The 25,077-nt window shown below is 37.0% G+C and overlaps 1 protein-coding gene across 5 annotated transcripts in view; it reads right to left on the reverse strand.

The window, feature by feature from the left end:
• Positions 1-25,077, reverse strand: part of ZNF407 (zinc finger protein 407) — a 333,732-nt gene that overhangs the window by 33,143 nt on the left and 275,512 nt on the right. The gene's annotated exons all lie outside the window — the stretch shown is intronic.

Consider the following 25,077-nt stretch of genomic DNA (forward strand, 5'->3'; position numbering starts at 1 on the left):
GCTATCACTATGGGGCACCATGCAGGTGGAAATGCTGTGCAGTGAGACACTTGTGGTAGATTCCTGTAGCACATTTTTTAAAGAAAGAATGTCCTGGGAAAATTCCAGTATTTTTAAGTATATAACACCTGCCTGTGTTCCCCCTGCAGTTTAAAGTGAAATATAGTCATATAATTAGTCATATAATGTTGCTCTGTGTTTCTTCATCCTGCAAGTTTCACCTCAGCTAATGGCTGGTTTTCAATGGGGAGTGAATCCTTTTGGATGTGATGGAAAACTGTAACAGATTTCAACATCCTTTAAGATAGATGATCTCACAGAAATATTAAACTATTACAGTAAATTTGGAATTGATGAAACAACTGAAATGCTGAATTGCAAGATACATTCCTTGTTTCTTCCTGTAAAAGAGTAGCAAGCATTTACCAGCACATAGAACAGATCTAAACCCAATTTGACTTCTACCCTACCTTGTGCAACAGTAACAGCAGATCTTCCCACTGTCACTGAAATAGGATGAGATTCTGGGTTTTGTTTGTTTGTTTAACAGGGCTTTTTAAATGAAAACTTTGGGACATCTGTGGGTGCCTTGTATTATATTAACACATGCACCTCGCTGTCTCCTGTCTTAACAGTGTGTTGTCACATTAGCAGTTTGGGCAAGACAGAATTGCTCATCTTCCCCTCACAGCCCATCTGGTTTCTCCCAAGCTGCTCAGGCGACAACACTCTAAAGAAAAAGCGATGTTATCAGGGGCACATACCAATATATATCACATATTGCAACATGTTTTGTCATTTACAATGCATCATAAAAAGTTACATTGCATCTGACCTACAACATGATGTAATGTAAAATGACATGCTTACATTGAACAACATTACATTACTCAAAAATCTGAATTTAAAGAAATAAGCAATGGGAGGGGTATATATTTATTTATTTGGAATGCTATAAATTTTGACAGACACTAAGTCAGCCAAGAAAAAGGGGGAGGTGGAGCAACTAAATATTTAACTGCATGGCTGCTTAGTCACTTGCTAATGCCATTTTTTTACAAACAAAAAGAATTAAATAATACACGATGAGATCTGTTTTACGTCTTTAATATTAAACACAACAGATGATATAATCACAGAAATAATACCAGTGACTTTCAAGGTGTAAAACTGTAGTCAATTTTCTTCATGTTTTACTACTAAAAAGTGTAACGATCAAGCTGGAAAAATGCATTTTAAGGCTTTCTGTTGGATTTTTAAGAGCAAGAGCGGAAAGCAGAGTGCTCTGTACATTCCACGGATCTGCTTTTTAAGAATCAACATGGTACACACCATGTGAACTGTCACATTAATAACCCTATGCTGATATTCAAATTTTCTGTCTTAAGCTAAAGAAAGATTGAATACCCTGCTGTTGTGTGGCCAAGATTGAAGAGGTGTCTCACTGACATTGTTCAAAGTTTATGAAAATATATGAATGCTCAAATGTCATTGGCTTTGCGCCTCCAACAGACTGTGGTTTTATGAGAAATCAGTCTTTTAATCAAAATGATTGAATACCTTAAGGTCGAATCCAAAGATATCAGTTAATATCTAGAAACGCGCTATTTCTGCGTATTTTGCCAAATTTGTGGAGCATTTTAAAGTGTTAATTTGTGCATCCCATATTGAAAATTGATCTTGAGTTTTAGCTTTTTGTCAAGCAAAAACATATGGTTACAAGCTCTATGCATTTTATGTGACGGCTGTTGAAGCTGTCACATGTGCAAACTTGATAACCGATGTGACACATACGCAAATAATTTGCTTGTTTAGTAACAATTCAAAGATTCATTATTCATGCAAAAACACGTTGTTTTTTAAAAATGATCAGATGGAAGTAGTCTTCATTTTGCACAATCTAGTCTCATTGGTGTGCAAACACTGATAAAATAAAGCTGGGAACTAAGTGGTATTAAACAAATCCAAGAATATGGGTATTCTCAGATAATTATTGAACCAGATGGTGTTTTTTGTTAATTCTGCCATCAGTCTGAGAACTTGATGTCTTACATCTGCACTTGGTAAAATAAATTTTGCCACTGACATTATTTCAGTTTTCTTAAAATATTTCAATCAATTTTACACCAAGATTTGCAAACATCTGCCATTCTACATGACTGTGAGATGAAATTATTTGAAAAAAAAATTCTTAAGAAAACACTTATCCTAAATTTAACTTAGGCTTAGCATTTCTGCTGCTAAGCTGTCAGAAATACTACTTTATGAATATTATAAATAAAATGCTAACCATGTGCCAAAATACAGCTACCTTCAATTTTGGAAGGAAGAATCTATAAAAACCAGTGGAGAGCTGCAGGTTCATTTGGGGCTGCCATCTTGGGACTTTACAGTCCCTTACTTTGCTCTTAAGGTTGAGAGGTTAGAACTTCATTGGCACAGAACTAATTAAAACTTCTTCCCTGGCCTCTGCAAGAGTAAACAAACAAACAAACAAATCGGGAATATGTGACCAATCTATTTAGATCTACTTTAAATCAGTTGATATAAAAACAATCCAAACAGGCATTTAACCAGCAGCTATGTTATTCACCCTAATAACACTCCTCATAAACATTATCACTCAAGTATTGTACCTCATAAACAGATGTGCTCAATCACTTATGCACGTTTGACACCATATATAGCACTTAGATACTTCCTTTCTGTGATCTAAATCACGGCATTTCTTGAAAAGTCAGCTGTAACAGGCAATAAAACTGTAGAGCTGGCTTAACTACTACACTGCTCTACTACAGCAAATCCCAAATAAGATCCCTTTCACATATGATAGAGTAGATAATCTCCCCTTTTGCCAGTAAATGCATGCTCTGTGATACAAGCTGCACCCTAGCAATCATCAGATCATCAGAGGCAGCGTGTGATGGCATTTCATTTATACCAAATATCATAATTGTGTGAACTTATTTATGAATTCTGCAACAGCTGTGGGAAAATCGCTACTGCTTTCTCTAGCTGGTGAGGTTTTATTACGGTGCTTCGCTACTCTAGCATCTTTTTGTGGATAACACAGCAGAGCATGCCTGACCTGGCACACCAGTGCGAGTCTTCTGCAGCGTGCACTCCAGCCACTTGTGCCTTTGATTCCCAGTCCTACCCTGCTGCTCCCTGGTCTGAGAGGAGGAGGCAGGAACATCTCTGCGAAGATGGTATTTAAGAGAGAAATGACTCTTTGCAGAAGGACTAGGAATCCCACACGAAAACGTGCCAACCTTCTCTGGTAGGGATCCTTCATAAAAGCCTGCTTCAATGCCTTTTATTTGATGAGAAATGGGAGGGATTGCCAAGGGTTGCCTGCAAAAGGGAAATTTCAGGGAGAACTGGTATGCCTGTCTGCACAACCACAATGTTAGGATAAAGACTATTTCTCTAGACACAGATCCAAATCTCCTGAAGTGAACCTAGAGTCAGATCAGATGTCCTGTGGTGCACTGATTTATCTTGCCATAAAATGGAAAGTACAGCACAGTACTCCACTAAGATTTGTTTACTGCATTTAACCTGACCGACTGGAGGGTACCATGACACAAACCACACCAGCATTTTGCTCCTCAGTTCACTGACGTGGGACCCACCCTGGGGAGAATCCAGAATTCCCCATCAGTTTACAAGCAAAGATTGTCTTTGAACAAGAAATCAGGGCACTCTAGAAAGAAGAAGAAAAGATGCACATGGGAGCACATCCATGACCAGATATCCCCTGACGTGAGGCTGAGACACATTGAGGGTATTCAAATCTGGGCTTAAGAAATGCCCCAGCACCCCCAGTTACATGAAGCACTTCCTATTTCCCAACCTGAGAACAACCAAGTGGGGGGTGAATTATAAAAGTTAGAGACATGCTCCTCAAAAAGAGCAGTGAAAAACCCATCTTCCTCAAATGTAGAAAACAATACCCATTAGGATATTTTAAATCAGTTTTAAAATCATTCACATGGCCTTTTTTTAGAGTACAGAAGGCTATGATTGTTGACTGTTTTTTATGTTAGTCTTTTTTTAAATCTTTTGGTTCCCTCTCATAGCTTGAGGCATGCAAGCTGGACAGAAGTGATATGAATAAATGTATTAAAAATACACTCAATATATTTTGAAGTAAACAACGTTTTATTATCACTGGGTGGCTAGTTTAAAAAATATAGACGGAAAAGTTAATTTGTAGATATTAATTGAATACTATTTTAACATTATTCTCTTCCAGTATCAGACAGTTGGTTTAAAAAAAAAGTAAAAAAGACTGATATAGAATGTCTTTTTTTTCCCTTTTATAGACTTGGCAAAGACCATCAGTTTATGGCCTGTTTCGTTTCTTGCCAGTAGACAGCACTGAAAGTTATAAAACTAAAACAATTGCTTTCATTTATATCTTTTCCTGATTACTCTGATAGCTGAAATGTCTCAAGAAGTTCAGAATCTGTAAAGCCTGTCACATTATAGAAACATGTCTCTTTAAACTAAATGTGAAATTCCAGTAATTGAAGTGATAAATCTACTGTTTTTGCTGGGGTACTTTTGATGAGAACTATAGTAGTAAATTAGAAATTATTCTCTGCTGTTATATCATGGTAAAAGCCTCTCCATTATCTGTTGTCAGTCACTAGGTATGGGCAAATAACTCAGTTGTCAATCTAACGGTGAAACCTTAAGTTCTGGGAATAATCAATAAGGAAAAAAACCAAAAACTCTCTATTATCTTCATGTAATTCTTTAGACAACTTGAAGTTGTTTTTTCCCTTTTTATTTCTGCACATCTCATTTATTCACAGATATATTGGATATCTTAGAATATTTCATTTTTTATAGCAAGTTTTGTGTCAGCTCGTTTTCAAATGGTATATGAGAGCTACATTTCAATACGGGTAAGCAGCTCTACCTATGTGTCTGTATGCAATTTTACACGATACAGACTTAATTAAATTAGCAGTAAAAGCCACCTACATTTTATTATTGATTTTTCAGCTACACTATTTATTGACTAATATTTCTATTTTAAAAGTCCATGATGTTTTGCTCTTTCATGGATTCATGTAAACACCATTTGAAAGACCACAATGAATCTGAACATGAATACAAAAAACAACTATTATATGCCGCTTACTTACATTACAGTCTGGATTGAGGAAAAAAAAGGCAAAAAAAGCAAAAGCAGTCACTTCCATCAGTTGTGATGCCAAACCTTTGCAGCCTTGCTTGGTGCAAGAGACAAAAGAAAGCAGCTCAAGGAGTTCTTAGCTCTGACAGCTACTCTCTCCGTGGTCACTGCTTATGTCATGTAACCTCCCCTTTTCCTCATTCCTCCATTTCCTCAAAATAGAAGAACAAATTCCTAAAACAAATCCAAACTCAACTCATGATTACCAGCTGGACTGAAATGAATTTTGGGAAGGATGTGTAGCTGGAACTACCATTTTTAACACCTATTACTTATTTAAAAGATGGCTGGAATAAATGGCTGGAAGAGTGCAATATTTTCCTGTTTATGTTTACATGTAAATTGTTCAAAACTTTTGATCTAGGATTAGTTACAGACACAGAATAGGGACTGAAATACACAATAATAGAATGATTAAATAGAGTATTTTTTCGTTCTTGATTTTACCATCTAACGGAAATAGGTGCCATTCGTGAAATTTGGATGTAGGTATGAATTCCAAGTCCTGAAAATTTCAGGGTTCTGAGTCAGTCCCAAATTTATTCTATGTATTTTAGAAGGAAAGAATTATTTGCATGTAAGGTGAAAATTACTGTTTCAGCTGTGAGTTCGACCTCCTAATATTACAATAGGTGAACAAATAACCATTAAAGTATTTGAAACTTTAGCTAAAATCAATCAAAGAGAAGCAAAGAAAATAAATACAGACCTATGTCTAGCAATTTTCTCAGTAACTATTGAGAATATTAACAAAACTTAATAAATTTGCATACTTCAATTTTGTGCACTTGGAAAAATCTGCACAAGAGAAAAAAAAACTGCTTGTAAAGGAAGAAATTCTTGGATTGTTCCAATTTAAAACCAGATTCTACCAATCTAATATTGTACAGAACAACTTGCTTTGGTACCCAAAGAACAAAGTCACGGGCTAAGGCATAAAATACAAGCTACTAGTCCAACTTCCTCTTTGGACTTGCTTGTAAAAAAAGATGGAAAGGAAAAGGGGAGAAAATGAGAAAAAACAGATGAAGTAAATATTTGAATCTGAAATCCAATATTCTTCTTGAAGGAAAGAGGTATAAGGGACTACAAGAAATGCAATATGAAAAAGAACGCTGAGGCTGAATTTAATTTTTTTTCTTAAATACTCAAAGGATTGGTCTCTTGCTACATTCTTGTATTTATCAGAGCTTTATATCTCAATTCACCCAGCTGCACTGTATCTAGGTGTACTAGAGCTAATCCCAGAACACAGGTGCATTTCACTCACTTTAAATTAGGTTTACACCAATTTAACTACACACTCTACATTATATAATCATGAAGAGTAAGGAGAAAAAACAGAGAAAGGAGAGATTAACTAAACACAAGCAATCACATTCACTGCAAAGTGAGGAGATAATTCTGATACTTCAGTAGAAAGTGAAGTAAAGGAAAGGAGAAACATGTCAGTCCTAGCCTGAGATGAATTGTAGAGGGGAGTTTCAAAAAAGAAATGAAACAAACAAAAAATGGGATGCATGAACTCCAGTGCATCTGAAGGACTTTCTGAAGTTCTGTCCATCTTTCCTCTTTCGCAATTACCTTCTATTTAGCTAGCAGGGATCTCTGTAAATCCGTGCTTTCTAGGACACTGTCTGAGAGCACCACAGCTGATTAAAACCAGACTACCTTTGTGAAGCCCCAAACTTTTTTTTTTTTTAAATTGTTTTAAAAAATACTCACTTTACAGGTTAGATAAAGCTCACAAAAAGCTTAAGAGAAGACTGAAATCTGGCTATCCAAACTGCATTTTACAGGATAATTCTGTTTGGCTTGGGAAGTATGTCCCATTACATAGCATAAAAAGGTTTTCTTGCCATTTGGCTCCTGAATAATCTGCTGTACTATAACCTAGAGTCTGTTTGTCAAGAAGTTTGATAGTCTGGTTTCAGTTATAACCTGTTTTCATTTTCTAATTTTTCTTCATGCTGTCTGTAATTTTCCATGATTGGCCCGTCTGGTGATGCTCTTTGGAAAGTCTGATAAAATCCATGCCAGCTATTTTTTCATCATGTGAAATCAAGAGAGTAGAAAACCATCATTATAAAAAAACCCTAAACTAAAATCAAAATGTAATTCAGATGCAGCAGAATGTTAGAAATTTGCATGTATGTTCTATGTACTGTTAGAAATTCACACACATTGGAGACTGTGAAGAAAGATTAGAAAACAGAGCTAAATGACTGAAATTCACCTCTCTGTAGACTCCACAGCCAAACTAATGAAGTTTTAGTCTTTAATTTATAAATTTTTTTTTGCATAAAATTTTGTTTTGTTGAAATATCATTAATGCCCACCATGACACTTACAAAAAGAATGCCCTTCCTGTAACACAATACCTGTAACCATGTTCATATTTGATCACCATCATACTATAATGTAGGATCGAAAGGGAGCTTGGAATATTGCAGATTAGAAAATGCACAAAATGACAACCAACGTATGGGAAATGCATCAAAAAAGATGTACAAAAGAAGTTTTCCACAGATAGAAAACATTAAGATTATAAAATTACTTGTATCCTTATTGCAGCAGTAAACATGGAGACTTTCAAAGCAAAAACATTAGTACCTATTTAAACATTGGAATTTTTAAAAACTGCACTAGAAAAAACCAATTAATGAGGTAATTTTACAACACATAGTCTCTTTACTAAATAAACGACAGATGCTTTCTGAAAAGCATAAAATAGAAGAAATCATGATACAAAAAGGAAAAAAAAGTTCAAAACATTAATGTCTCTCCATAGGTGGGAACTGAGAAAAAAAAAAACCCACAATAAAATATTGTGCAATGAAGACTTCACATTTAATTAATCAATAAACAAATTTCACAATGGGAAATTATGATATTCACAGCCAGTGGTGTTCTGACTTAGATTTAGTCTTGTTCAAATCAAGAGAGAAACTTGGGATGACTAAGACTCAATTCAACGTCAGAATGCAGTTCATAGTTCGGCCTGCTCAAAACTACCCTGAAGAAACATGGCTTTGGAGAAGGTCACTTACAGTCAGTATTAACAGTTGTTAAAATTCATTTACTCTCCTCAGTTCTGTTTGCCTCAGGACTTGATTTCTGATCCACTTCAGATCTCATACATGCTGATTTCACTTAAGAGATGGTCTTGATGATCCTTCTGGATCTCTTCCAACACAGAATATTCTACAACTCCTGTCTGTAACTTCTGATTATTTTTTCTTTATTTGCATATCTTAACTGGAAAAAATCCTTAAGGATGTGAAGTTTGTATGCCAAAATTTACATGCATATGACTAAATTATAGACCCAAGCAACAGCACAAAGCTTACCAATGATAACATGATAGTGCATTATACTTGAATAAACTCAGCTTCAGGGCAAAGAAGACTCTTTTCTTCTGTCTGATGTCTACAGAATGTACATGAAGTTTCTTGAGTCAGCTTCTTTCTTTTTTGTGGAGATTTTCTAGATTTTTACCTCAGACATGATGTTAAGAAAGTAAAATTTAGTCTTGTTGAGCTTGGCTGAAGGACAATGGAAAAATACAGAAGGCAACGAAACCCTTTGGAATCCACAAATTCAAGACTGTATCTTCAGGCAAAGTTGAGCTGTTGAGTCCATGTTCTGATTTTGGATGGTTAGGGGCAAGCTTCACACAACAATAAAACTGAAATCTTTTGAACTGTCACTCAGGCTTTAGGTTCTGGTTTATAACAAAATCACAGCTTTACAAAATTACTTTTTTTCCCCTCTTAGTCATGAAAAACTGAATAATTTTCATGACTTTTCTTACCTCTAAACTGCAGCTGGCAGAGCCAAATTTGATCTTGAATAAAAAGGGACTTCTGAACATCTATATGTCCATATGAATACCTAACAAACACTCGCCAGATCTGAAAATGGGTTTTAAATCCTTCTTTAGTGAACACAGCTTAGTGTGTTCACTAGTACCTAATTTAGGCTCTAGTTCTTCCAGTTAGACACTTCACTATGGAACCAATCACAAGCCACCTTCACTGGTAAATCTGTTCAGTTGATACTGGCAAAGCCTACTCCACTTAAAACAAACCTTCAAGGTATAACTTTTGGCCTGAAGGGAAAATTTCAGTACACTGTACTTTACACTACTTAGAAGCAGATTTCCTAGGTACATTTGAAAAAAAAAATGCTCTAAGCTTTTACCTACTGAAGATATTAGCACTTTCAGTTCCACTCAGGACTTGAAAATTTTCATGAACAAAGCAAGACATATTCTCTCTACTTCTGCTGCTGTATTTAATACAGAAATAATAAAACCCATCAGTGATCTACTTGTTTAATTTAAAATTCAGTACTTAGGGTTGCACCATGATGAATGGGGAGTAAAAGTGTCCTTTGCCTTGCTCCTAGACTGGCTAAAAGACAGTACAACTTACACTATGTGGGTACTCTCCAAAGTGAGGGCCTCTCTTATACACCAGCATTATTCAGGGTCTGTTTAACTACATGCCACTGGAATAACCAAACAGTCTAAAGGAACTTTCCATTAGGTAAATCTGGCCAAACATACAGAAAAAGTAATAAAATATTAACAAGTTTTTAAATAGTTTTTTAAATATGTGATTGGACTTTATTCAATTAGTAAGTAGCCAGCTCTCCTGCTGCTTTTAAACAAACCTACTTGCTAAAACAAAATGGATATCTGTCTTGAGTACATATTAGTAAATAGTACATTCCACTTTTTTTTCATGTACTTTGGTCACAAGTGAAACAGCTACTCTGATCACATTACATCCTTCAATTACAGAAACTGTTTCACTAATTGTTATACATATGTACATGACAAATAACTAAAATCACTGTGTATTGGTGGCTCACTGTGGTGATTGCATTACCAGTTCCCTCAACTTCTCTTTCAAATTTTCTTGTAATTGAGCCAGATATCATGTTATCTATCAATTACACTAACAGTCTATTTTCAGAACTTTTCCTCTGAAATACACAAACTAACTAGAAATCTCCTTAGATTTAGGGAAATAATGCAGCCCCCATGCCTACAGAATGATCCCAGGCTTGAACCCTGATCATCTTTGATCTACAAAACTGTGTGTGAGGGCACCTACTGCCACCCAGCAAAGAAATAGTACATTAATGCACAGAATTTTGGCCATAAATTCCAAATCAAATGCCATGCACATACTTTCAAAGATATTACTTTTAATTTGTGCCTAATAACACTAACAAGTTCCATAGCAAACATTTTTGTCCAGTTTTTGACAAGAATATTTCCATTGCCCTCTACAAACTTTTATTTTCTAACAGAAAAATCACTTAAAATGATTCCTTGGAAGTAACTGTCACTTCTACTCATCTTACATTTTGCAGGAAAAAAAAAAAGAACGAAAGCAGCTTTTTATTCTTTTGTATACCCTCGTAAGAGAAGTACATGAAAACTGAAAGCTAGTCTGCAACAGGTACGCTGCTGAGAAACTCCTATCCTACATCTCCTTCCAATACACTAAAAACCACTAATTTTGCTGGATTAAAAAAAAAAAATGGGGTTTGTATATGCAGATAGGGGGCTTAAAAATCAGCAAGAGCACTTCCAGCTTCACCCTTAGAAATCTGAGTACCAGAGAAGGACAGCCACATAAGTTCATTAACAACCATCAGTCTATCCTTCAGACTTGTGAATGCTTTTTCTTCCAGGGAGATTGCCACACAGCTACAGCAAGCCACTGTATTTAATTGTTGTTCAACTTCCTATGTTTAATGGTGGTATAAAAAAGAAAACGAGACTGGAGAAAAATAAGACTTTTACTAAGCTGTTATTGTCCCCTCTGGTTTGCTTCCAGGCCCCTCAATTTCAATCCATGTTGTTCTATTTTGAGGATGTTTTCAGATGCATTGAAGTGCACTTCGACAGATCCTTGAAGCACAACATGGGTTGAAATGAAGTTGCCTGAAGATATTAGTAATAGAAATCTCTGACACAGAACTGCACATTGAGAAATTGCTTGATACTTATTAGAAAGCTTCATGTTAATACAACACTGCTAATACAGAGCTCTGTGAGGAAGATTAATAAAATTTTGTTAAAAGAATTTGCAAATAAAGAAGCAGGTTTGGTGAAGAAGGAAGGGGACATTCACAAATACTTAACATGCAGCAGCCTGTCACTCAAATTCCCCAAAATAAAGTAAAAAAATAACCCTTAAGTGCAGATTTACATAATCATTTACAGATTTACAGTTACCTGTCACCCCCATCCTTCACCTCTTTCCATGACATTTAGAGAAAGAAAAGCAGGTACAACTATAAAATATTACTTTTCCTATTTTAGCATCCAAATTCCAGGGAAATTGGTTGCAGAAAAAAATTATTGAAAAGCATTCTATAAATATTTTTGCTTCCAAATGAGGAATTCCTAAGTAAGATTTAGGCCAAAAATACTTATAATAGCGAGGTCATTAATTCTTCCCTATTAAGGAAGTTTATAATGGAAGGACAGACAGATCTTCAGCTATCATGGACCAAACAGTGATATCTCAATAAACCTGGCAACTATTTAAAATATGCTTATGGGATGACATTTTGAGGAAAAAGGAGATTCTATCACTTATCACTTAGTCCCAATCTAACTGAGAGAAGATTTCCCTTCCCCTCAATAGATGTTCTTCCCAGTAGAGATGGCAGGAAAATGAGGAACACTTACTGCTCTAGCTCTCAGCTCTTGAGCATGGTATGCCCTGACCTACGTGAGGCAAGACAGCATAAACATGAATCCATGACTGCTAATTAATTCACAACTGTCTGGCTTTCACCTCTGCCAGATTTTTGTAGTGGATAATTAGCTGTAGCAGACCAAGTTCTTCCTCCTGTTTACACGTGTTATCTAGATCAGCAATAGTAGCAATTCAGTTTTGCTGGACAGATACTGTCCATCAATGAACAGGATTTAGAAATAAATATTAAAAGTAGAAGGTAAAGAGTCAAAATCACAGGATGCCCCATATGGTATTGCATGTATGGGAGAATGGCAGACAGTCAGAGGATGCAACCACCTGCAGGCACCTGCTATTTAGTTGTTCTACAAAGCTTTGTTAACACAGTCCAGATGAGATTGCTGCTATTGGAAAAGTCCACCAGGGTCAGACATGCCAGAGGAGGCACTGGACACCATGCCCTCCAGGAGAGCCAGTGGCAGCTTGGAGAGCAGCTCAAATCCAAGCACGTGAGCTGTGTGTGAGCAGCCCAGCCAGGTGCCTGTATGCCTGAGGCTAGCACAACTCTAATTGTCACCAATTTTTAGAATCCAGGTGCTGACTGCGAGGATTAACATACTGTCTTATTTCCACAGACTGTTTGAGCAGGCACATTTTTTATATTCAAATTGCTCTACACAAATCTCAGAATGTGTTTAAATGAAGAACAGAAATTCTAATTTGCCATATCCACAAGCTACAGTAAATGGCATGAAGTCTTAAAATAAATACTCTACATTAAAAACGGTTTGCTATTTCTTTAGAAATCCTCTGTTCACAATAATTCCTGCCGGTAATGAGTAGGCTCTCTTAGCCTGATCCATGATATGCTATACTATATGCTGAAAGTTATTTTAAAAATTAGTACTCTTTTGAGTCTTTTACAATAGTAAGCTTTGTTAACACATTCAGTACTACACTGTTCTTCCTGCAAGTTAGGACAGTGTGATTCCTCTACCATGGATATAGGAACTATCCAAGACTGGATAGTCTTGCAGAGATAGACTGTACAGATAGACTGTAAAGACTAAAGAAGTGCCATGTCCTCAACTTTGGGAAGTTTCAAACAGGGAAGACAGAAGAACTGGTATCTGTCAGAAGGTCACAGTCAGAAGTTGCAAACTGGGAAGAAAATATGACTGTTAGGAGTGGTAAGTAATAGAGAGGGAAGGGACTGAAAAAGTAAGTCATAAAGTAACTGTGTAAAAGTAAGCTAGAACGTGAGATAATGGTGAGAACAAAGAAGTAAAAAGGTAAGAAGAAATGGACTGGAGGAGTAGGAAGGAAGTAAAGGAGAAAGGCTGGAGAAACTATTAACAGGAGGAAGAACATCCAATTAGGAGGACGAGAATAGGAAAAAAATGGAAAAAAAGTCTAAAGAAAATGTTAAATGAGTAAAAACATAACAGATGAAAGGAGTGAGTAATGAATACATAGAAATGACAGAGGTAAGAGGAGATATGAAGGCAGCCCTGACAGAAAAGCAAGACTACTGTGAAAAAAAAAAAAGAAAAAAAGTGGGGGAGAAAGAGTTGAGGGAGCAGCCTTAAGGAAGAATGGAACAAATGTGCCAGGTGCTCTGGGTTCAGTGTCAGAAAAGTGTGACCTCTTCACGTGAGCATACTGCTTGGTTAAAAAAAAAAAAAAAAGAAGAGAAAAAAAAGAAAAAGGAGAAAAAAAAAAGACAGTAAGAGCAATATGGGCAATAGTTATCATAAGAATTTAAATGTAATATGATTTGTTAATTTTTTTCCCCACCAGAAGCTTAAGAAATCCTTTCAAGGGAGTTTTTATTGGTGAAAATAAAAATTTTCAGATGCAAACTTGTCTGGTTTTGCCTTATTTGCTAAAAGCTTACATTCAATTAACAAAATACAAGCCAGGTTTGGGAAAGGAATTCGTTTCTCCAAACAAAAAAAAATACAGGCATTCAAGAGCTCCAAGTAAAATGGTAAGGCCTTTTGTTTTAAAGACCAGAAATGCAACAGAAACAAAATACAATAAAAAATGAAAATCCAGGTACAGGAATTATGTATTTCATACTGAATAATTATTTCTGTACTGCCCGTAAATCCTCTCTGGTAAGCTGTGCATCTAAAACTCATCGAACTGCCAAGGGGTAAACGCAGCTCCATCCATCACACAGCCACTTGACAAATACATTCCATAATAGAAGTTTATTTTTATGGGAGGCTGAATCAAGGACTTTCCCATGCATACAAAAACTTGTCAAAATTATTTATGAGTCTTGCTGAGACACACAATATGTCATATCAAACTCCTATTTTCCTTCCAAGCACAGACTGTCAATATCTCTGCTACTATCAATAATGTGGAACACCGCTGCTATAGGCCCTCAGGATTTTGAGGTCATTTGCCCATCCTAGGCTGCTGCCAGACGCTGTCTCTAGCTGCAATGCAGCTGAGGAGAGGTGTATTTACAGCCTCTGTGAGGTGTAGTTAAGGTAAGCACTGGGGACTGCAATCAAAGGCTTTGCCAACATAAAATAAAATGGAAACATATGTCTGAAATATTACAGTTGATTATATCTGGAGTTATGAAAATAATGAAAAAAATTACACTGGACTAAATTAGAAAATTCAAAGGCTTACCAGCATTTTCTGGCATAATTAAACAAATAATCACTTCTGATGAATATGTTTGCACCTTTCTGAAACTATGCTAAGGAAAATCCTCACACAACAAGGCTATTAATGCTCTTTCTGACCAGAAAGTTAGTTGAAAATCTCATGAACTTTGATAATAATAAGGAAGTAAAACTCTTGAAACAGAATTTATTTAGTACAACTTGTTTTGTTTGCAAAAGAACATAAGAAGTCTTTAAGAAAATGCCATCATTTTTGCTAATGGACCCAAGCATTCCGTGCAGAAAGCATTTAGCTTTCAGAAGGCCACAGCCCTACACCTTGTTTAGCCATATGAACTAATTTCAGCAATATTAGTTTTTCTGCTGGTTGTTTCACAAACACTACACAGTCACAGTGTATCCTGTCTGAGATGTGGCTGAACTTGACATTAATATTTGGAACCATTTTGGTACCTCACCATGCTGGACCATCCCTTTTGCCTCTCCTGCTGTCACCAGCTCTGCAGGAACGTCTCTGCTAATCCACCTGGCTACCCTGAGCCACCTCTGCCTGCAGCTGCTCAGGTACCTCGGTGCAGCACTTCTCTTCCCAGGATCATGGTGCAGAAACACCACAGCGATCCCCAGAACACCCAGAATCAGCGCGTGTCTCACAAGTGTGCTTGGGATGCAGGCTGCTCACCCCTAACACACCCCTGCCTTGTCACCGAGGCACACCTCACCATGGGAACCACTTGCACACCACTGAGAGAAACACTCACTGGCCCTTCCTTGCAACAGTTGAAAAAGACTTAAATTTTTCTCGAGTTAAAACTCACCACAGTGCAATAAGTGACATTATTACAGCACATCTAAAAACTTAGCTCACTGTGGTTGAACAGATAGCTACAACTACTTGACCAAACACATAGACAAGGAAAGACCTTGTTTTTAGGCTGTGCAACAGATCCCACCTCGTGAGGGATTTGCTCCGCAGTTCATCGACAAAATGATTACATAAAGAAGAAAGGGAGATTCACAACGCACATGGAAAGAGGTTCTCCCCTCAAAGGAAAAGTTGCAGGTTCATCTCAGCCCAGTAGCTGCTGGACATGAAAGACTGACATTTGGGAAGTCACTGAGCCTCTGAATCCTGTTAATTTTTAGCTGCCCATCCATGAATGATAGCATGCTCCAGGGATAAACTATCCAAATCTGAGAGAAAGAATTTCTTCAATGAAAGCTCACAGTGGGAGATTTATTTAGCTGTCCCCTCAGACTCAACCATCACAGCAGAGGAGATCACACTGACACTGGAATTAGCTTCGAAGGAGCTGTCTTGGGGATTGGAAAGAGTGTGGCAGCAGAAGCACAGAAATCTGTAGAAAATTCACACTGCAAAGACAGAGGTACAGTGCTGCCAGGATTACACTGTTTCCAGTACTGCCTGCAGGACAGCAACACATGCTGACACACAGCGTTACTTTTGTAAAGCCCAGTGTCTTCAGCAGCAAATATCCCAAATGTCCATCCAATGGCAGCATCGTCCCATCCACTGAATTTGGTTTTAGAGCAGCTGGTGAGGAAAATGCATAAGCCATACACGTAAAAACTTACAGGTTCACTCTCTTCAGTGACATATATACTTAAAATCTTATTTTCCAAAAGGTACCTGCTGTGATTGGTACAGATGGAAAAAAGAGCATCCCAGAGGAGTTCCTTTACTATTTGATGGGCTGACAATTCCCACACACTCAGTTAACCTACTGCAGGGTCAGTTTATGGATCTTGAGAACCTATGTGTAGCCTGGAAGAGCTTACAGGCTGAGGTCCATAGGGTGGACTAACGCTTCTTACAAGACTGTACAATGCCTGCCCCAAGAAATCAGAGACTATTAAATTCTCCCATCTCACAATCACCGACTTCTGTAAGTGCTAGCATAAAGCCTTGCTAAAATAATAATAAATAATGAGGAATAAGATAATAATTTGATTGCCAACTTAGAGCTAACCTTACAGAAAAGACTACAAAAAAGGATTTCTCATAATTTTTAATCGTTTCACTAGAATAGGTTTGCATTGTTGTCTACAATTTTTGTGTGCCCAGAGAGAATTTAGAGAAGGCTGTTTACAGCCAAGTCAAGGGGAAGAAAAAAAAAAAAAAAAAAAAGCACTGTCAGCCCATGTGAACATATCCAAGTTTGTCCAGAAGATGCATTTCCAGTACTTAAAACCCCTCCACTTTCTTACAGCATAAGGGCAACAGAGCTATTTAACAATTTTTGTTAGTGGTTTAAAACTGTCAGGAATCTGAGGTCTTTTTAGTGGTATACTTCCCACATGACGTAGGTGCAACTCATTTTGTCCCTAACAGAAGCCATCATGCCCATTACTCTTTGAACACTGCACTGCAAATGTACCTTTTAGAAGAAGAACAATATAATCCTATTGATTTTCCTCAGCCCTAAAATGTAATAATTTGAAATTATTTTCAGGCAACAATAAGGCTTTATGACCTAACAGCTGATCATTTTTTTATACTTCACCACTGAAATGTATTACTAAACCCAGAATCCCAGCTCCTGTTAAAGGATATTTATAAACACAATTAGTTATTTAAGTGTAATGTTCCTGTGATAGATCATATGCTGCTAATAAAGTGCTGTACATACTGTACCACTCTTATCTTCAGAGACAGGGAAGATGGTGCCAAAACTGACTGAACAGGCAAGGAAAAGTATCCACTGTATTTTATACTTCAGGAGACAGCAGTAACTAACACACAGCAAACGTCCTTTTACTCTTAACCATTTTGCAACATTACAAGAAGGAGACAAGTCAAAGATTAAAAGATGAACGGTCTGAATCATCAATGACTTGCATCCTGAGTAGCCATTTAACACTTGTGCAAAATAAAACAGTAACATTCTGACTTGCAGCAATTTATACTCTCTTTTCACAGGTTTTAATGACTGCACTAGAATGGAGAGGAAGAGGAACTACCTTGCTGCATTCCAGCAAAAAGGCAAGACATTTTTAATAGCACTACAGGTATAAACTTTCAGAGTGTATGATAGTTATAAGCATTAGTTTTCACATCCTATCTTTTATTTTCTTCTAAAGAAGTACATGACTGAAACGAGATGGTTTGGCCTCTTCCCTGCACTGGCCGTGCTTTTTTGCTAGTAAAAGAACCACTCCATTTCAGTTACCTTTGGAAGAATTTCTAAGAAGGAAAGACACAAGAACACAGTTGCTGTATGGTAGTTGCTCTTTTCCCTCACCAAAGATGTTTCACTCCTGCAATGTCCTTAAGCAAACATTTTCCTTCTCTTTCTGTCAAACTAAGGAACTTTGTTAGCAACACCGTAGGACAGGAGATAACTATAGAGCTCTCTAATTGTTAAGCTCTTGCAAGGGCTGAGCCTGATCATTCACTGAATTGTTGAGTTGATGGGATTCGTGTAGCTGGTTATAAATTGATAATCTAAATTAATTCATTCAAGCAGAAATCGATTTTGTAACTCCTTGAGAGCTTGTAATAATGCTTACCTCCTACCGCTAGCTGCATTCTCCGTTTCATAAAGCTGGTCGGAAACAGCTGGATTCAGGTGACCTGCTAGCTCATTAAATCTGTTACATGTTCGTTCTGGTAAATGATATTAAGCTGAAATGTCCTTGTGTTGATTTTTTTTTCCTTTAATTTTATGACAGAAATAACCTAATTTGTAACACAAAATAACAATCTCCTTGGATTACTTTGCCTTGTTAAAATATTTTATGCATTTTTCATTTACACGAAGGTAATGGAAAAACACTTAAACTATCTGTTATTTAAGCCACAAGAGATATGTTACTGAAAGTCTGATAGCTGCAAAAATGATTGCCTCTTCATAGTCTTTGCTTTATATCGGTAATAAAAGGCGGACAATTCAATTCATCGGTTAGTAAATAAAGTACGATAGTTTTTATTTTATTTGCTCTGCATTGCAAGAACTAAAATCAGATTGCTTTTTGAATTCACTTAAAAATGGGCTCATTACTTTCCTTTTTTAGCTCTAAGGCAACTGTTTGGTGTCTATTTTGAATGTTATACCTATTTTAAGATATAAAGTAAATATTACCTAATTCTGAGTGTCAGATTAAAAGCATAAATTTCATTCATTGACTCCTCTATAATTACTTAAATATTGGTGTCAGGATTGTCAGTAAGAAGTCATAATTGAATCTGAGCACCTCAGTATGGATCTGATACAAAGCATAAATACATATTTCTCAGAACCTGATGACTTCTAACTATCAACTTTTATGACAAGAATAGAAGAAGGGTCAAAAATTACACTGCTGGAATGTGCTGCAAGGCAAGCAATGCATGCTTGCCACAAGATAAAGCCCAAATTCTATGAAGTCCAGTGCAGAAACAACACTTGTAAGTGAATGGGAAAATGTGATGCTGCTCTTCTATACAGTTTATTGCTCACACACATAAGAGGATAAAGGCAACCCTGAATTGCAAAGCCTAAATATGCCCTTGAACATTCCAGTTTGCCACTTCCAGCAGACGTCACTATAGAGCAAGGATTCATGCAGGCTGAAAAAATGGCAACCCCATCCAAAGGAATTACAATTACATTTAAGAAGGCTTAGCTATTAAGATAATAGTAGCTAAAATCAGAATTATTAGCTTATTAAAATTAAAGATCCATATAAAGATAAACCATCCTTTTAATTATCAGAAAGAAAAAGCAGTATTGATTTTAAGCTTCTGGCAATAACAAAGCTCAGAAAAGCATAATACATACAAAATATGCCTGTATTTTGGGATGTATGAAAATCCCAACCATAACACTAAAGAAACACATATACATGAAACCTCAAGTAGCATGTTTTCTAACATAAACCTACACGTGATAGATAGTAATGCAATGAGCATACAGCCATACATGCCACTACCCATAAAGAAGCAACTGCTTTTTCACTCATATATTTTTCTACATTTATTATCACCAAGCAGCCTTTACTCATTCCCCAAATCCCAGTATTTACCTGCACACAGAATCATCAAAATTCTGTCCAATAGCATTTACTCAGTAATAGAAAAATCAGCATTCAGTAACAGTGAAAGGTGATGGCAGCTTTCAGAAACATAGTAAATGTATTCTGGGCTCTAACATGCTTATGAAATATCTAATATTCTTTTCCTGTTTAAAAGAATCAACAGAAAATAATTCTACTCCCCCAGTATTTTTGTTTTAACATTTACTGCCTTAAGAATTAAAACTGTGAAGTCCATTCTGTGCTATGGCTTTCAATCCTGACTGGCTGGAGTTTGTCTGAAAGACAAATGCTACTCAAGGTAGTGCAAGGCTAAATGTTGTAGGCAAGTCTCTGGGAAGACTTGTCTTTGAGACATAAATTCTAATGACAAAAGGCACATAAAGGGAATTTTTTCACTATACCATACCTCAAGCAATGTGTCCTGTTTCCTCTGTGAACTTGGGTAATTTGTCTGGCCTACACAGAAGCGTCAGGGTGAAGCTTTTCCCAATTTTCTCTATTGCTTGTGATCTGATATTTGCATAACACAGGGCGAAACACTGTCCAAGCTTGACACAGACTGGAGAGTGTAAAGCAACATAGAACACTGCCTTCCAAGAATACTGGGGCAGAATGAGGGAACAAAGAAACCTCTTGTCTGTTGTCCCTCCTCATGAGTGTTGGCTCTGGGGTCTTTGTTCTGTGAAAGGGAGCACCTGTAGGTACAGCAACTATTTGGAAACACTTCTACCACTTTTCTTGAAGCAACAATGCAGAAATTGAGCAAGAAAAGCCATTCATCAGACGTCCCTCCTCATGAGTGTTGGCTCAATGGCCACTGGCTCTGGGGTCTTTGTTCTGTGAAAGGGAGCACCTGTAGGTACAGCAACTACTTGGAAACACTTCTACCACTTTTCTTGAAGCAACAATGCAGAAATTGAGCAAGAAAAGCCATTCATCAGATTGCTCCTATGGATAATTCCACTGGCCAACTTGGGGTGTGCTGGAGAAATGTCCCAGTGACAGAGAGAGGAGACTGGAGGTTCTGGGGGTGACAGCTGACTTCCAGCTTGAGAACTCAGCATCTGAGCTTAGTGACTGAACTATCTTCTGGAGCTTGAGAATATTTTGGTGTGTTTCTCTGTTAATTTTGTTTAGAAACTTTCCTTGATAACTAATGAGTCATAAGTTTTGTGGTTCCTCATACAGCTGTGGCTCATCCTCATGGTGCACTCCCAAACAGGTGCCTCTAAGTACCAAAAGGGGCATTGAAGTTAACCTGGGTAAAATATTTGTACACATTATTGCTCTGCAGATGAAAAAGAAAAGCTCTGTAGTACTCCTCTTGGCTTAGAGAGTAAACTAAGGCACACTGCTTGGACCTGGACTTAGGTACACTCTGTTGGATACAAAATACTCTTAGGGGAAGAATAGATCTCACCGCTTTTGAGATAAAACAAGAGCAGAGGAAAAGCTTACCAAATGAGTGAGCTGTTTTGCTCTGCAGGGGAAGGAAGGACTTCTAAAGGAAAAGGAGGAACTCTGAAAGAGAGGAACACCTTGGGCACTGATTCTCACTGGTGCTTCACCAGCAGTGTCAACATTAACAGTAGGTTAGTGTAAACATAAACCATGCACAAACACAAATTATACCAAAGAGCAAAGGTGTAAAGATGGAGAACGTAACACTGCACCAGGCAGAACAGTCCTAGCAATTCTCCTACAGAAACTTCCTATTTTCAAAATAATTGTAGTTCTTGGATAGTTCACACTCTTCCAGTTATATTGTGCTCTATCAGTCATAGCCAAGAAAACCACATATTATTATCCAAGTAAAGTCAATCATTTATGAGTTCAACAGATACAGCACTTGAACTTCTGTTATTTTCAAAAGGATAAGCAATGGCTGAATTGTTTCTGGCAATACAGACCATCTCAGTACAAACACCAGCAATTTAAGAAAAAAAAAACCAACAAAGGCCTGGGTCCAATGCTAATACTTATGTATGGGAAAATGTGTGTAGGCACATATAAGCATCTTAAAAGTCTTGATTAGAAATTGTTTATTCATTATACTTTCTATTAATGAAATGTTGCCAGCAGAATAGCACACCTGGGAATGTATGGCTTTCTTTTTCTTGATGTTACATTGCTGCAGAGGATTGCAAAAGGAAAATACTAGACAAGACAAGAGAATCCTGTCATTGCCAAAAGTGAAAATATTTTTTAAAAATCCATGATCAGTGACTCCCTACTTTGCTTCTTAGCACAGCCCCTCTTCAGAATACTTGCAAATAGAGCACCACATGGACACCAGTTGCTGCCACACCCTTCCTGTTGCTAATCTGTCTTTTTAAATTTAATTTCTTTTATGGTGGCTTTTCCACTGTTTAATTAGGCCACGGGGAGTAAAGAGAGGCAGTCTCACTGTCCCTTCAGAGTTTATTTCTCAGACTGTTCCCTTCAAGGATTTTATTTCTGTCACTGAAAGCAGACATCCTCATATTGCTTAAGCACAGAAAATGATTAATACAATGAGATTGTTATGCTCCTAGCTAAAATGGCCTTCTTTGTAATGTGAGCTACAACAGCTTGAAAAGATGGGCGCTGACACTACACTACAGCTGACAGTTTTTCTTTTTTTAGGTGTACTATTATTGGGATCTGTAATTCTGTGTGACCCATAATAATAATCCCACCATTCTCCTCATATTAATATCATAAATTCTGCAGACATAGATGATATTATCATATATCAAATATGACCATAAAACCAATGTGATCTTAACACCTTTGGATTTATCTTGAAAGGAAAAATACCAGATAAAATCATTTATGCTGATATCACCAAGTCTTTACTGGGTTACAGTAACATGGTAAGATTACAATATTTATAATATTTAGGAAGATAGGCAGTTTTGATAGCTTTATTAATCTGTTCCTTGAGTTAAACTCCTGGATAGTTAATTTGTATGTTATTTAACAGTCAGTGTTTTCCATTCTGTGTCCCTGGCCACAAAGTTGAAATTCTGCAAAAGCTGTATTTGGTATAATATTCAGCACATACATTAAATAGCCTAGTTTAAAGAAACACCAGTCAAATAATAATATTTTACAATATTTAAGTGAGATCTCCTAGTGCCACTGCAGTTAAAGGTCTCCGAGCTAATTTAACACATTGTGGGTTAAAATGGCACGCTCAGCTTTGGAGTGATTTACAATGAGACCCACGACACACAAATATCAAATTGACTTAATACTGGTTTCGAGTTCTGTATCTCTGAGGCCACTTATACGTCCCAGTAACGTGATCACAGTGGAGGATTCTGGAACACTTAGAAGACTGAAGCAAAAGCTGAATTTAAAATACTGAAACCTTCAATTTGCCACCTCCTTCTTCCCACCTCTGCTCTCATCAGAATTAGAATTTCCAGACAGATTGTACCACGTGACTGTATGTTTGGACAACTGCTATAATAACAATAAAAAAAAGAGGGAGCATAAAATGGCTGAGGTGCTGAGGCTGCCAAAGAAACTGTGCCACATGCAAACATGATTATCCTTGTTTTAAGTAAAAATCTTAAGTCAAATTTGCTTCAGCACAAAGGAACTATCCAGGGGCCTATACACCACTTATGCCTTCAGTCAAGAGCACCATGCAGCAAAAGTGCTGTACTCCTGCTAAGCAATGATGGAACAATATTTGTGAGGAATTTTTACAAGGCACATAAACCTATGTACTATGAAATCCCCCTTTACAGATATGCTCTGCAAAGCACCAAACAGGCAGGCTAAAGCAAACAGGCTTGTTGGGGAAAAAGGAGGCCGAAGCAGAACAAAAGAAAGCAACAATGAACAGCACAGCTTTAGAAATACAGATCAAAAGGTGCTTTACTGCCACTGGGGAGAGGATTTTTTCATGATTTCTTTGCAGTAAATGTATTCAGGCCCCAGCTTCACCTACTCGTTTTGTATGTTGTTGGCATGAAATTCTGCCCTCAGAGATCATGTCTGTGAGAAATTACTTTCTTTTTTTTCAAATGCCCACATCTCATAAAAAGCAACACATGATGAAATTTCAGCAATATAGCTGCCATTAGGAATGAAATTCCTTATGAGGTGCACAGGCATTTCAAGAGGATAAACAAGTTTTTCCTCACTGAGTAGTCATTAAAAGATCAGCACCTCAGCTGAACTGCAAGAAAAGCAAAAAGCAGATGGGAGTTAGCAGGGAGTAAGCACAGCCCCAGCTCTACCTTTACAACTATTGTTAGAAATGGGCAGAAAAAGGGGCAATAGCTGTCCCAGCTGGGAAGAGTCATTCTTCTTAAATGTGTCTGCAACACAACAGTGCCACCAATCATTGCAACCTTTTCAGAAATCATGGTAGCTCAGATATTTAAGGGTGTAATGTCCCAAGTTTCTAGACTCAAATACTTAAGTAAGAACAGTTACTTGTTTTCATTTTTGAGGAAAGAGAGAAATTCGGTAATGTTAAATGCAAGTAACAAGAGATCAGAAATTACTACCCAGACCAGCTGTGCAGCAGCATGTAAGCTGGCAATACCAACACTCTTGTTGCCTTCACTGTAACCACAGGGCTGTAGGACAACTCTGTTTTGGGCAGACAATCTCCCCGTACAACCCAGACTTGCAGCTGTGGCTATATGCCACAATCTACTCCTCAATGTACAAATTTCCTTTGACACAGATGACTTTAATGGCTTTTTCTTTGTAGCTTTATGGTATATTGTATAATTAATTCAGGAATTAAAGCTGCCTAAATGCATCCAGACACAATGAGCCACTCTTCAGAGCTGTTGCAGTCTATTTTGTCAATAAACCTAGTTCATGAGGTTCTTGTTTCCACACATCAATACAATGAGAATTGTGTACTCTGGATATTTACATATCTATCCCTTGGAGAGATTCAGATTTTTAAAGACTCCTTAACAATAGATTTTTTCATGCTTTACTTAAAATAATAATTTTAATACAAATTTAGAAATACAAAGTTTCTGAATGAAATAAGCAAAAACATCTCATGTAATTTATCTGGCAAATATGCTCCCAACATTTGAAGTTAATTCCCTTTTTTTAAAACTGTAATCAACTTTGTCGGTTTTTCCTTAAAAAATTTTACTTTCCTTTTGAGAGTATCCAAGGAGCATTAAAAGAAAAGAAACATATGACAAAGAAAAACACACATGACAAACTGAAAGGTCAGAAAGGATACTAAAACTGAATTATTTTCCTAAAGGGTGACAAAAGAGCTCGGTGGAGAGAGAAGTGGTAGAGAAAGAGGTGGCCTCCAGAAAAAGGGTGAGAGAAAAGAAAGTTAAATTTGCCTCCTTTCCTTCTGAATTCCCACTTACTACTGCAACCATGGAAATATCAAGGATGGCTTTAATTGGCTTTGCTCACTGCCTGTGCCAAGTATTTTAGAAGCCATTAAACTGGAAGCCATCTCCTCTCAACT

The sequence above is a fragment of the Pyrgilauda ruficollis genome, unplaced genomic scaffold (assembly GCF_017590135.1).
Source record: "Pyrgilauda ruficollis isolate IOZ18807 unplaced genomic scaffold, ASM1759013v1 scaffold68, whole genome shotgun sequence".
Taxonomy (NCBI): domain Eukaryota; kingdom Metazoa; phylum Chordata; class Aves; order Passeriformes; family Passeridae; genus Pyrgilauda; species Pyrgilauda ruficollis.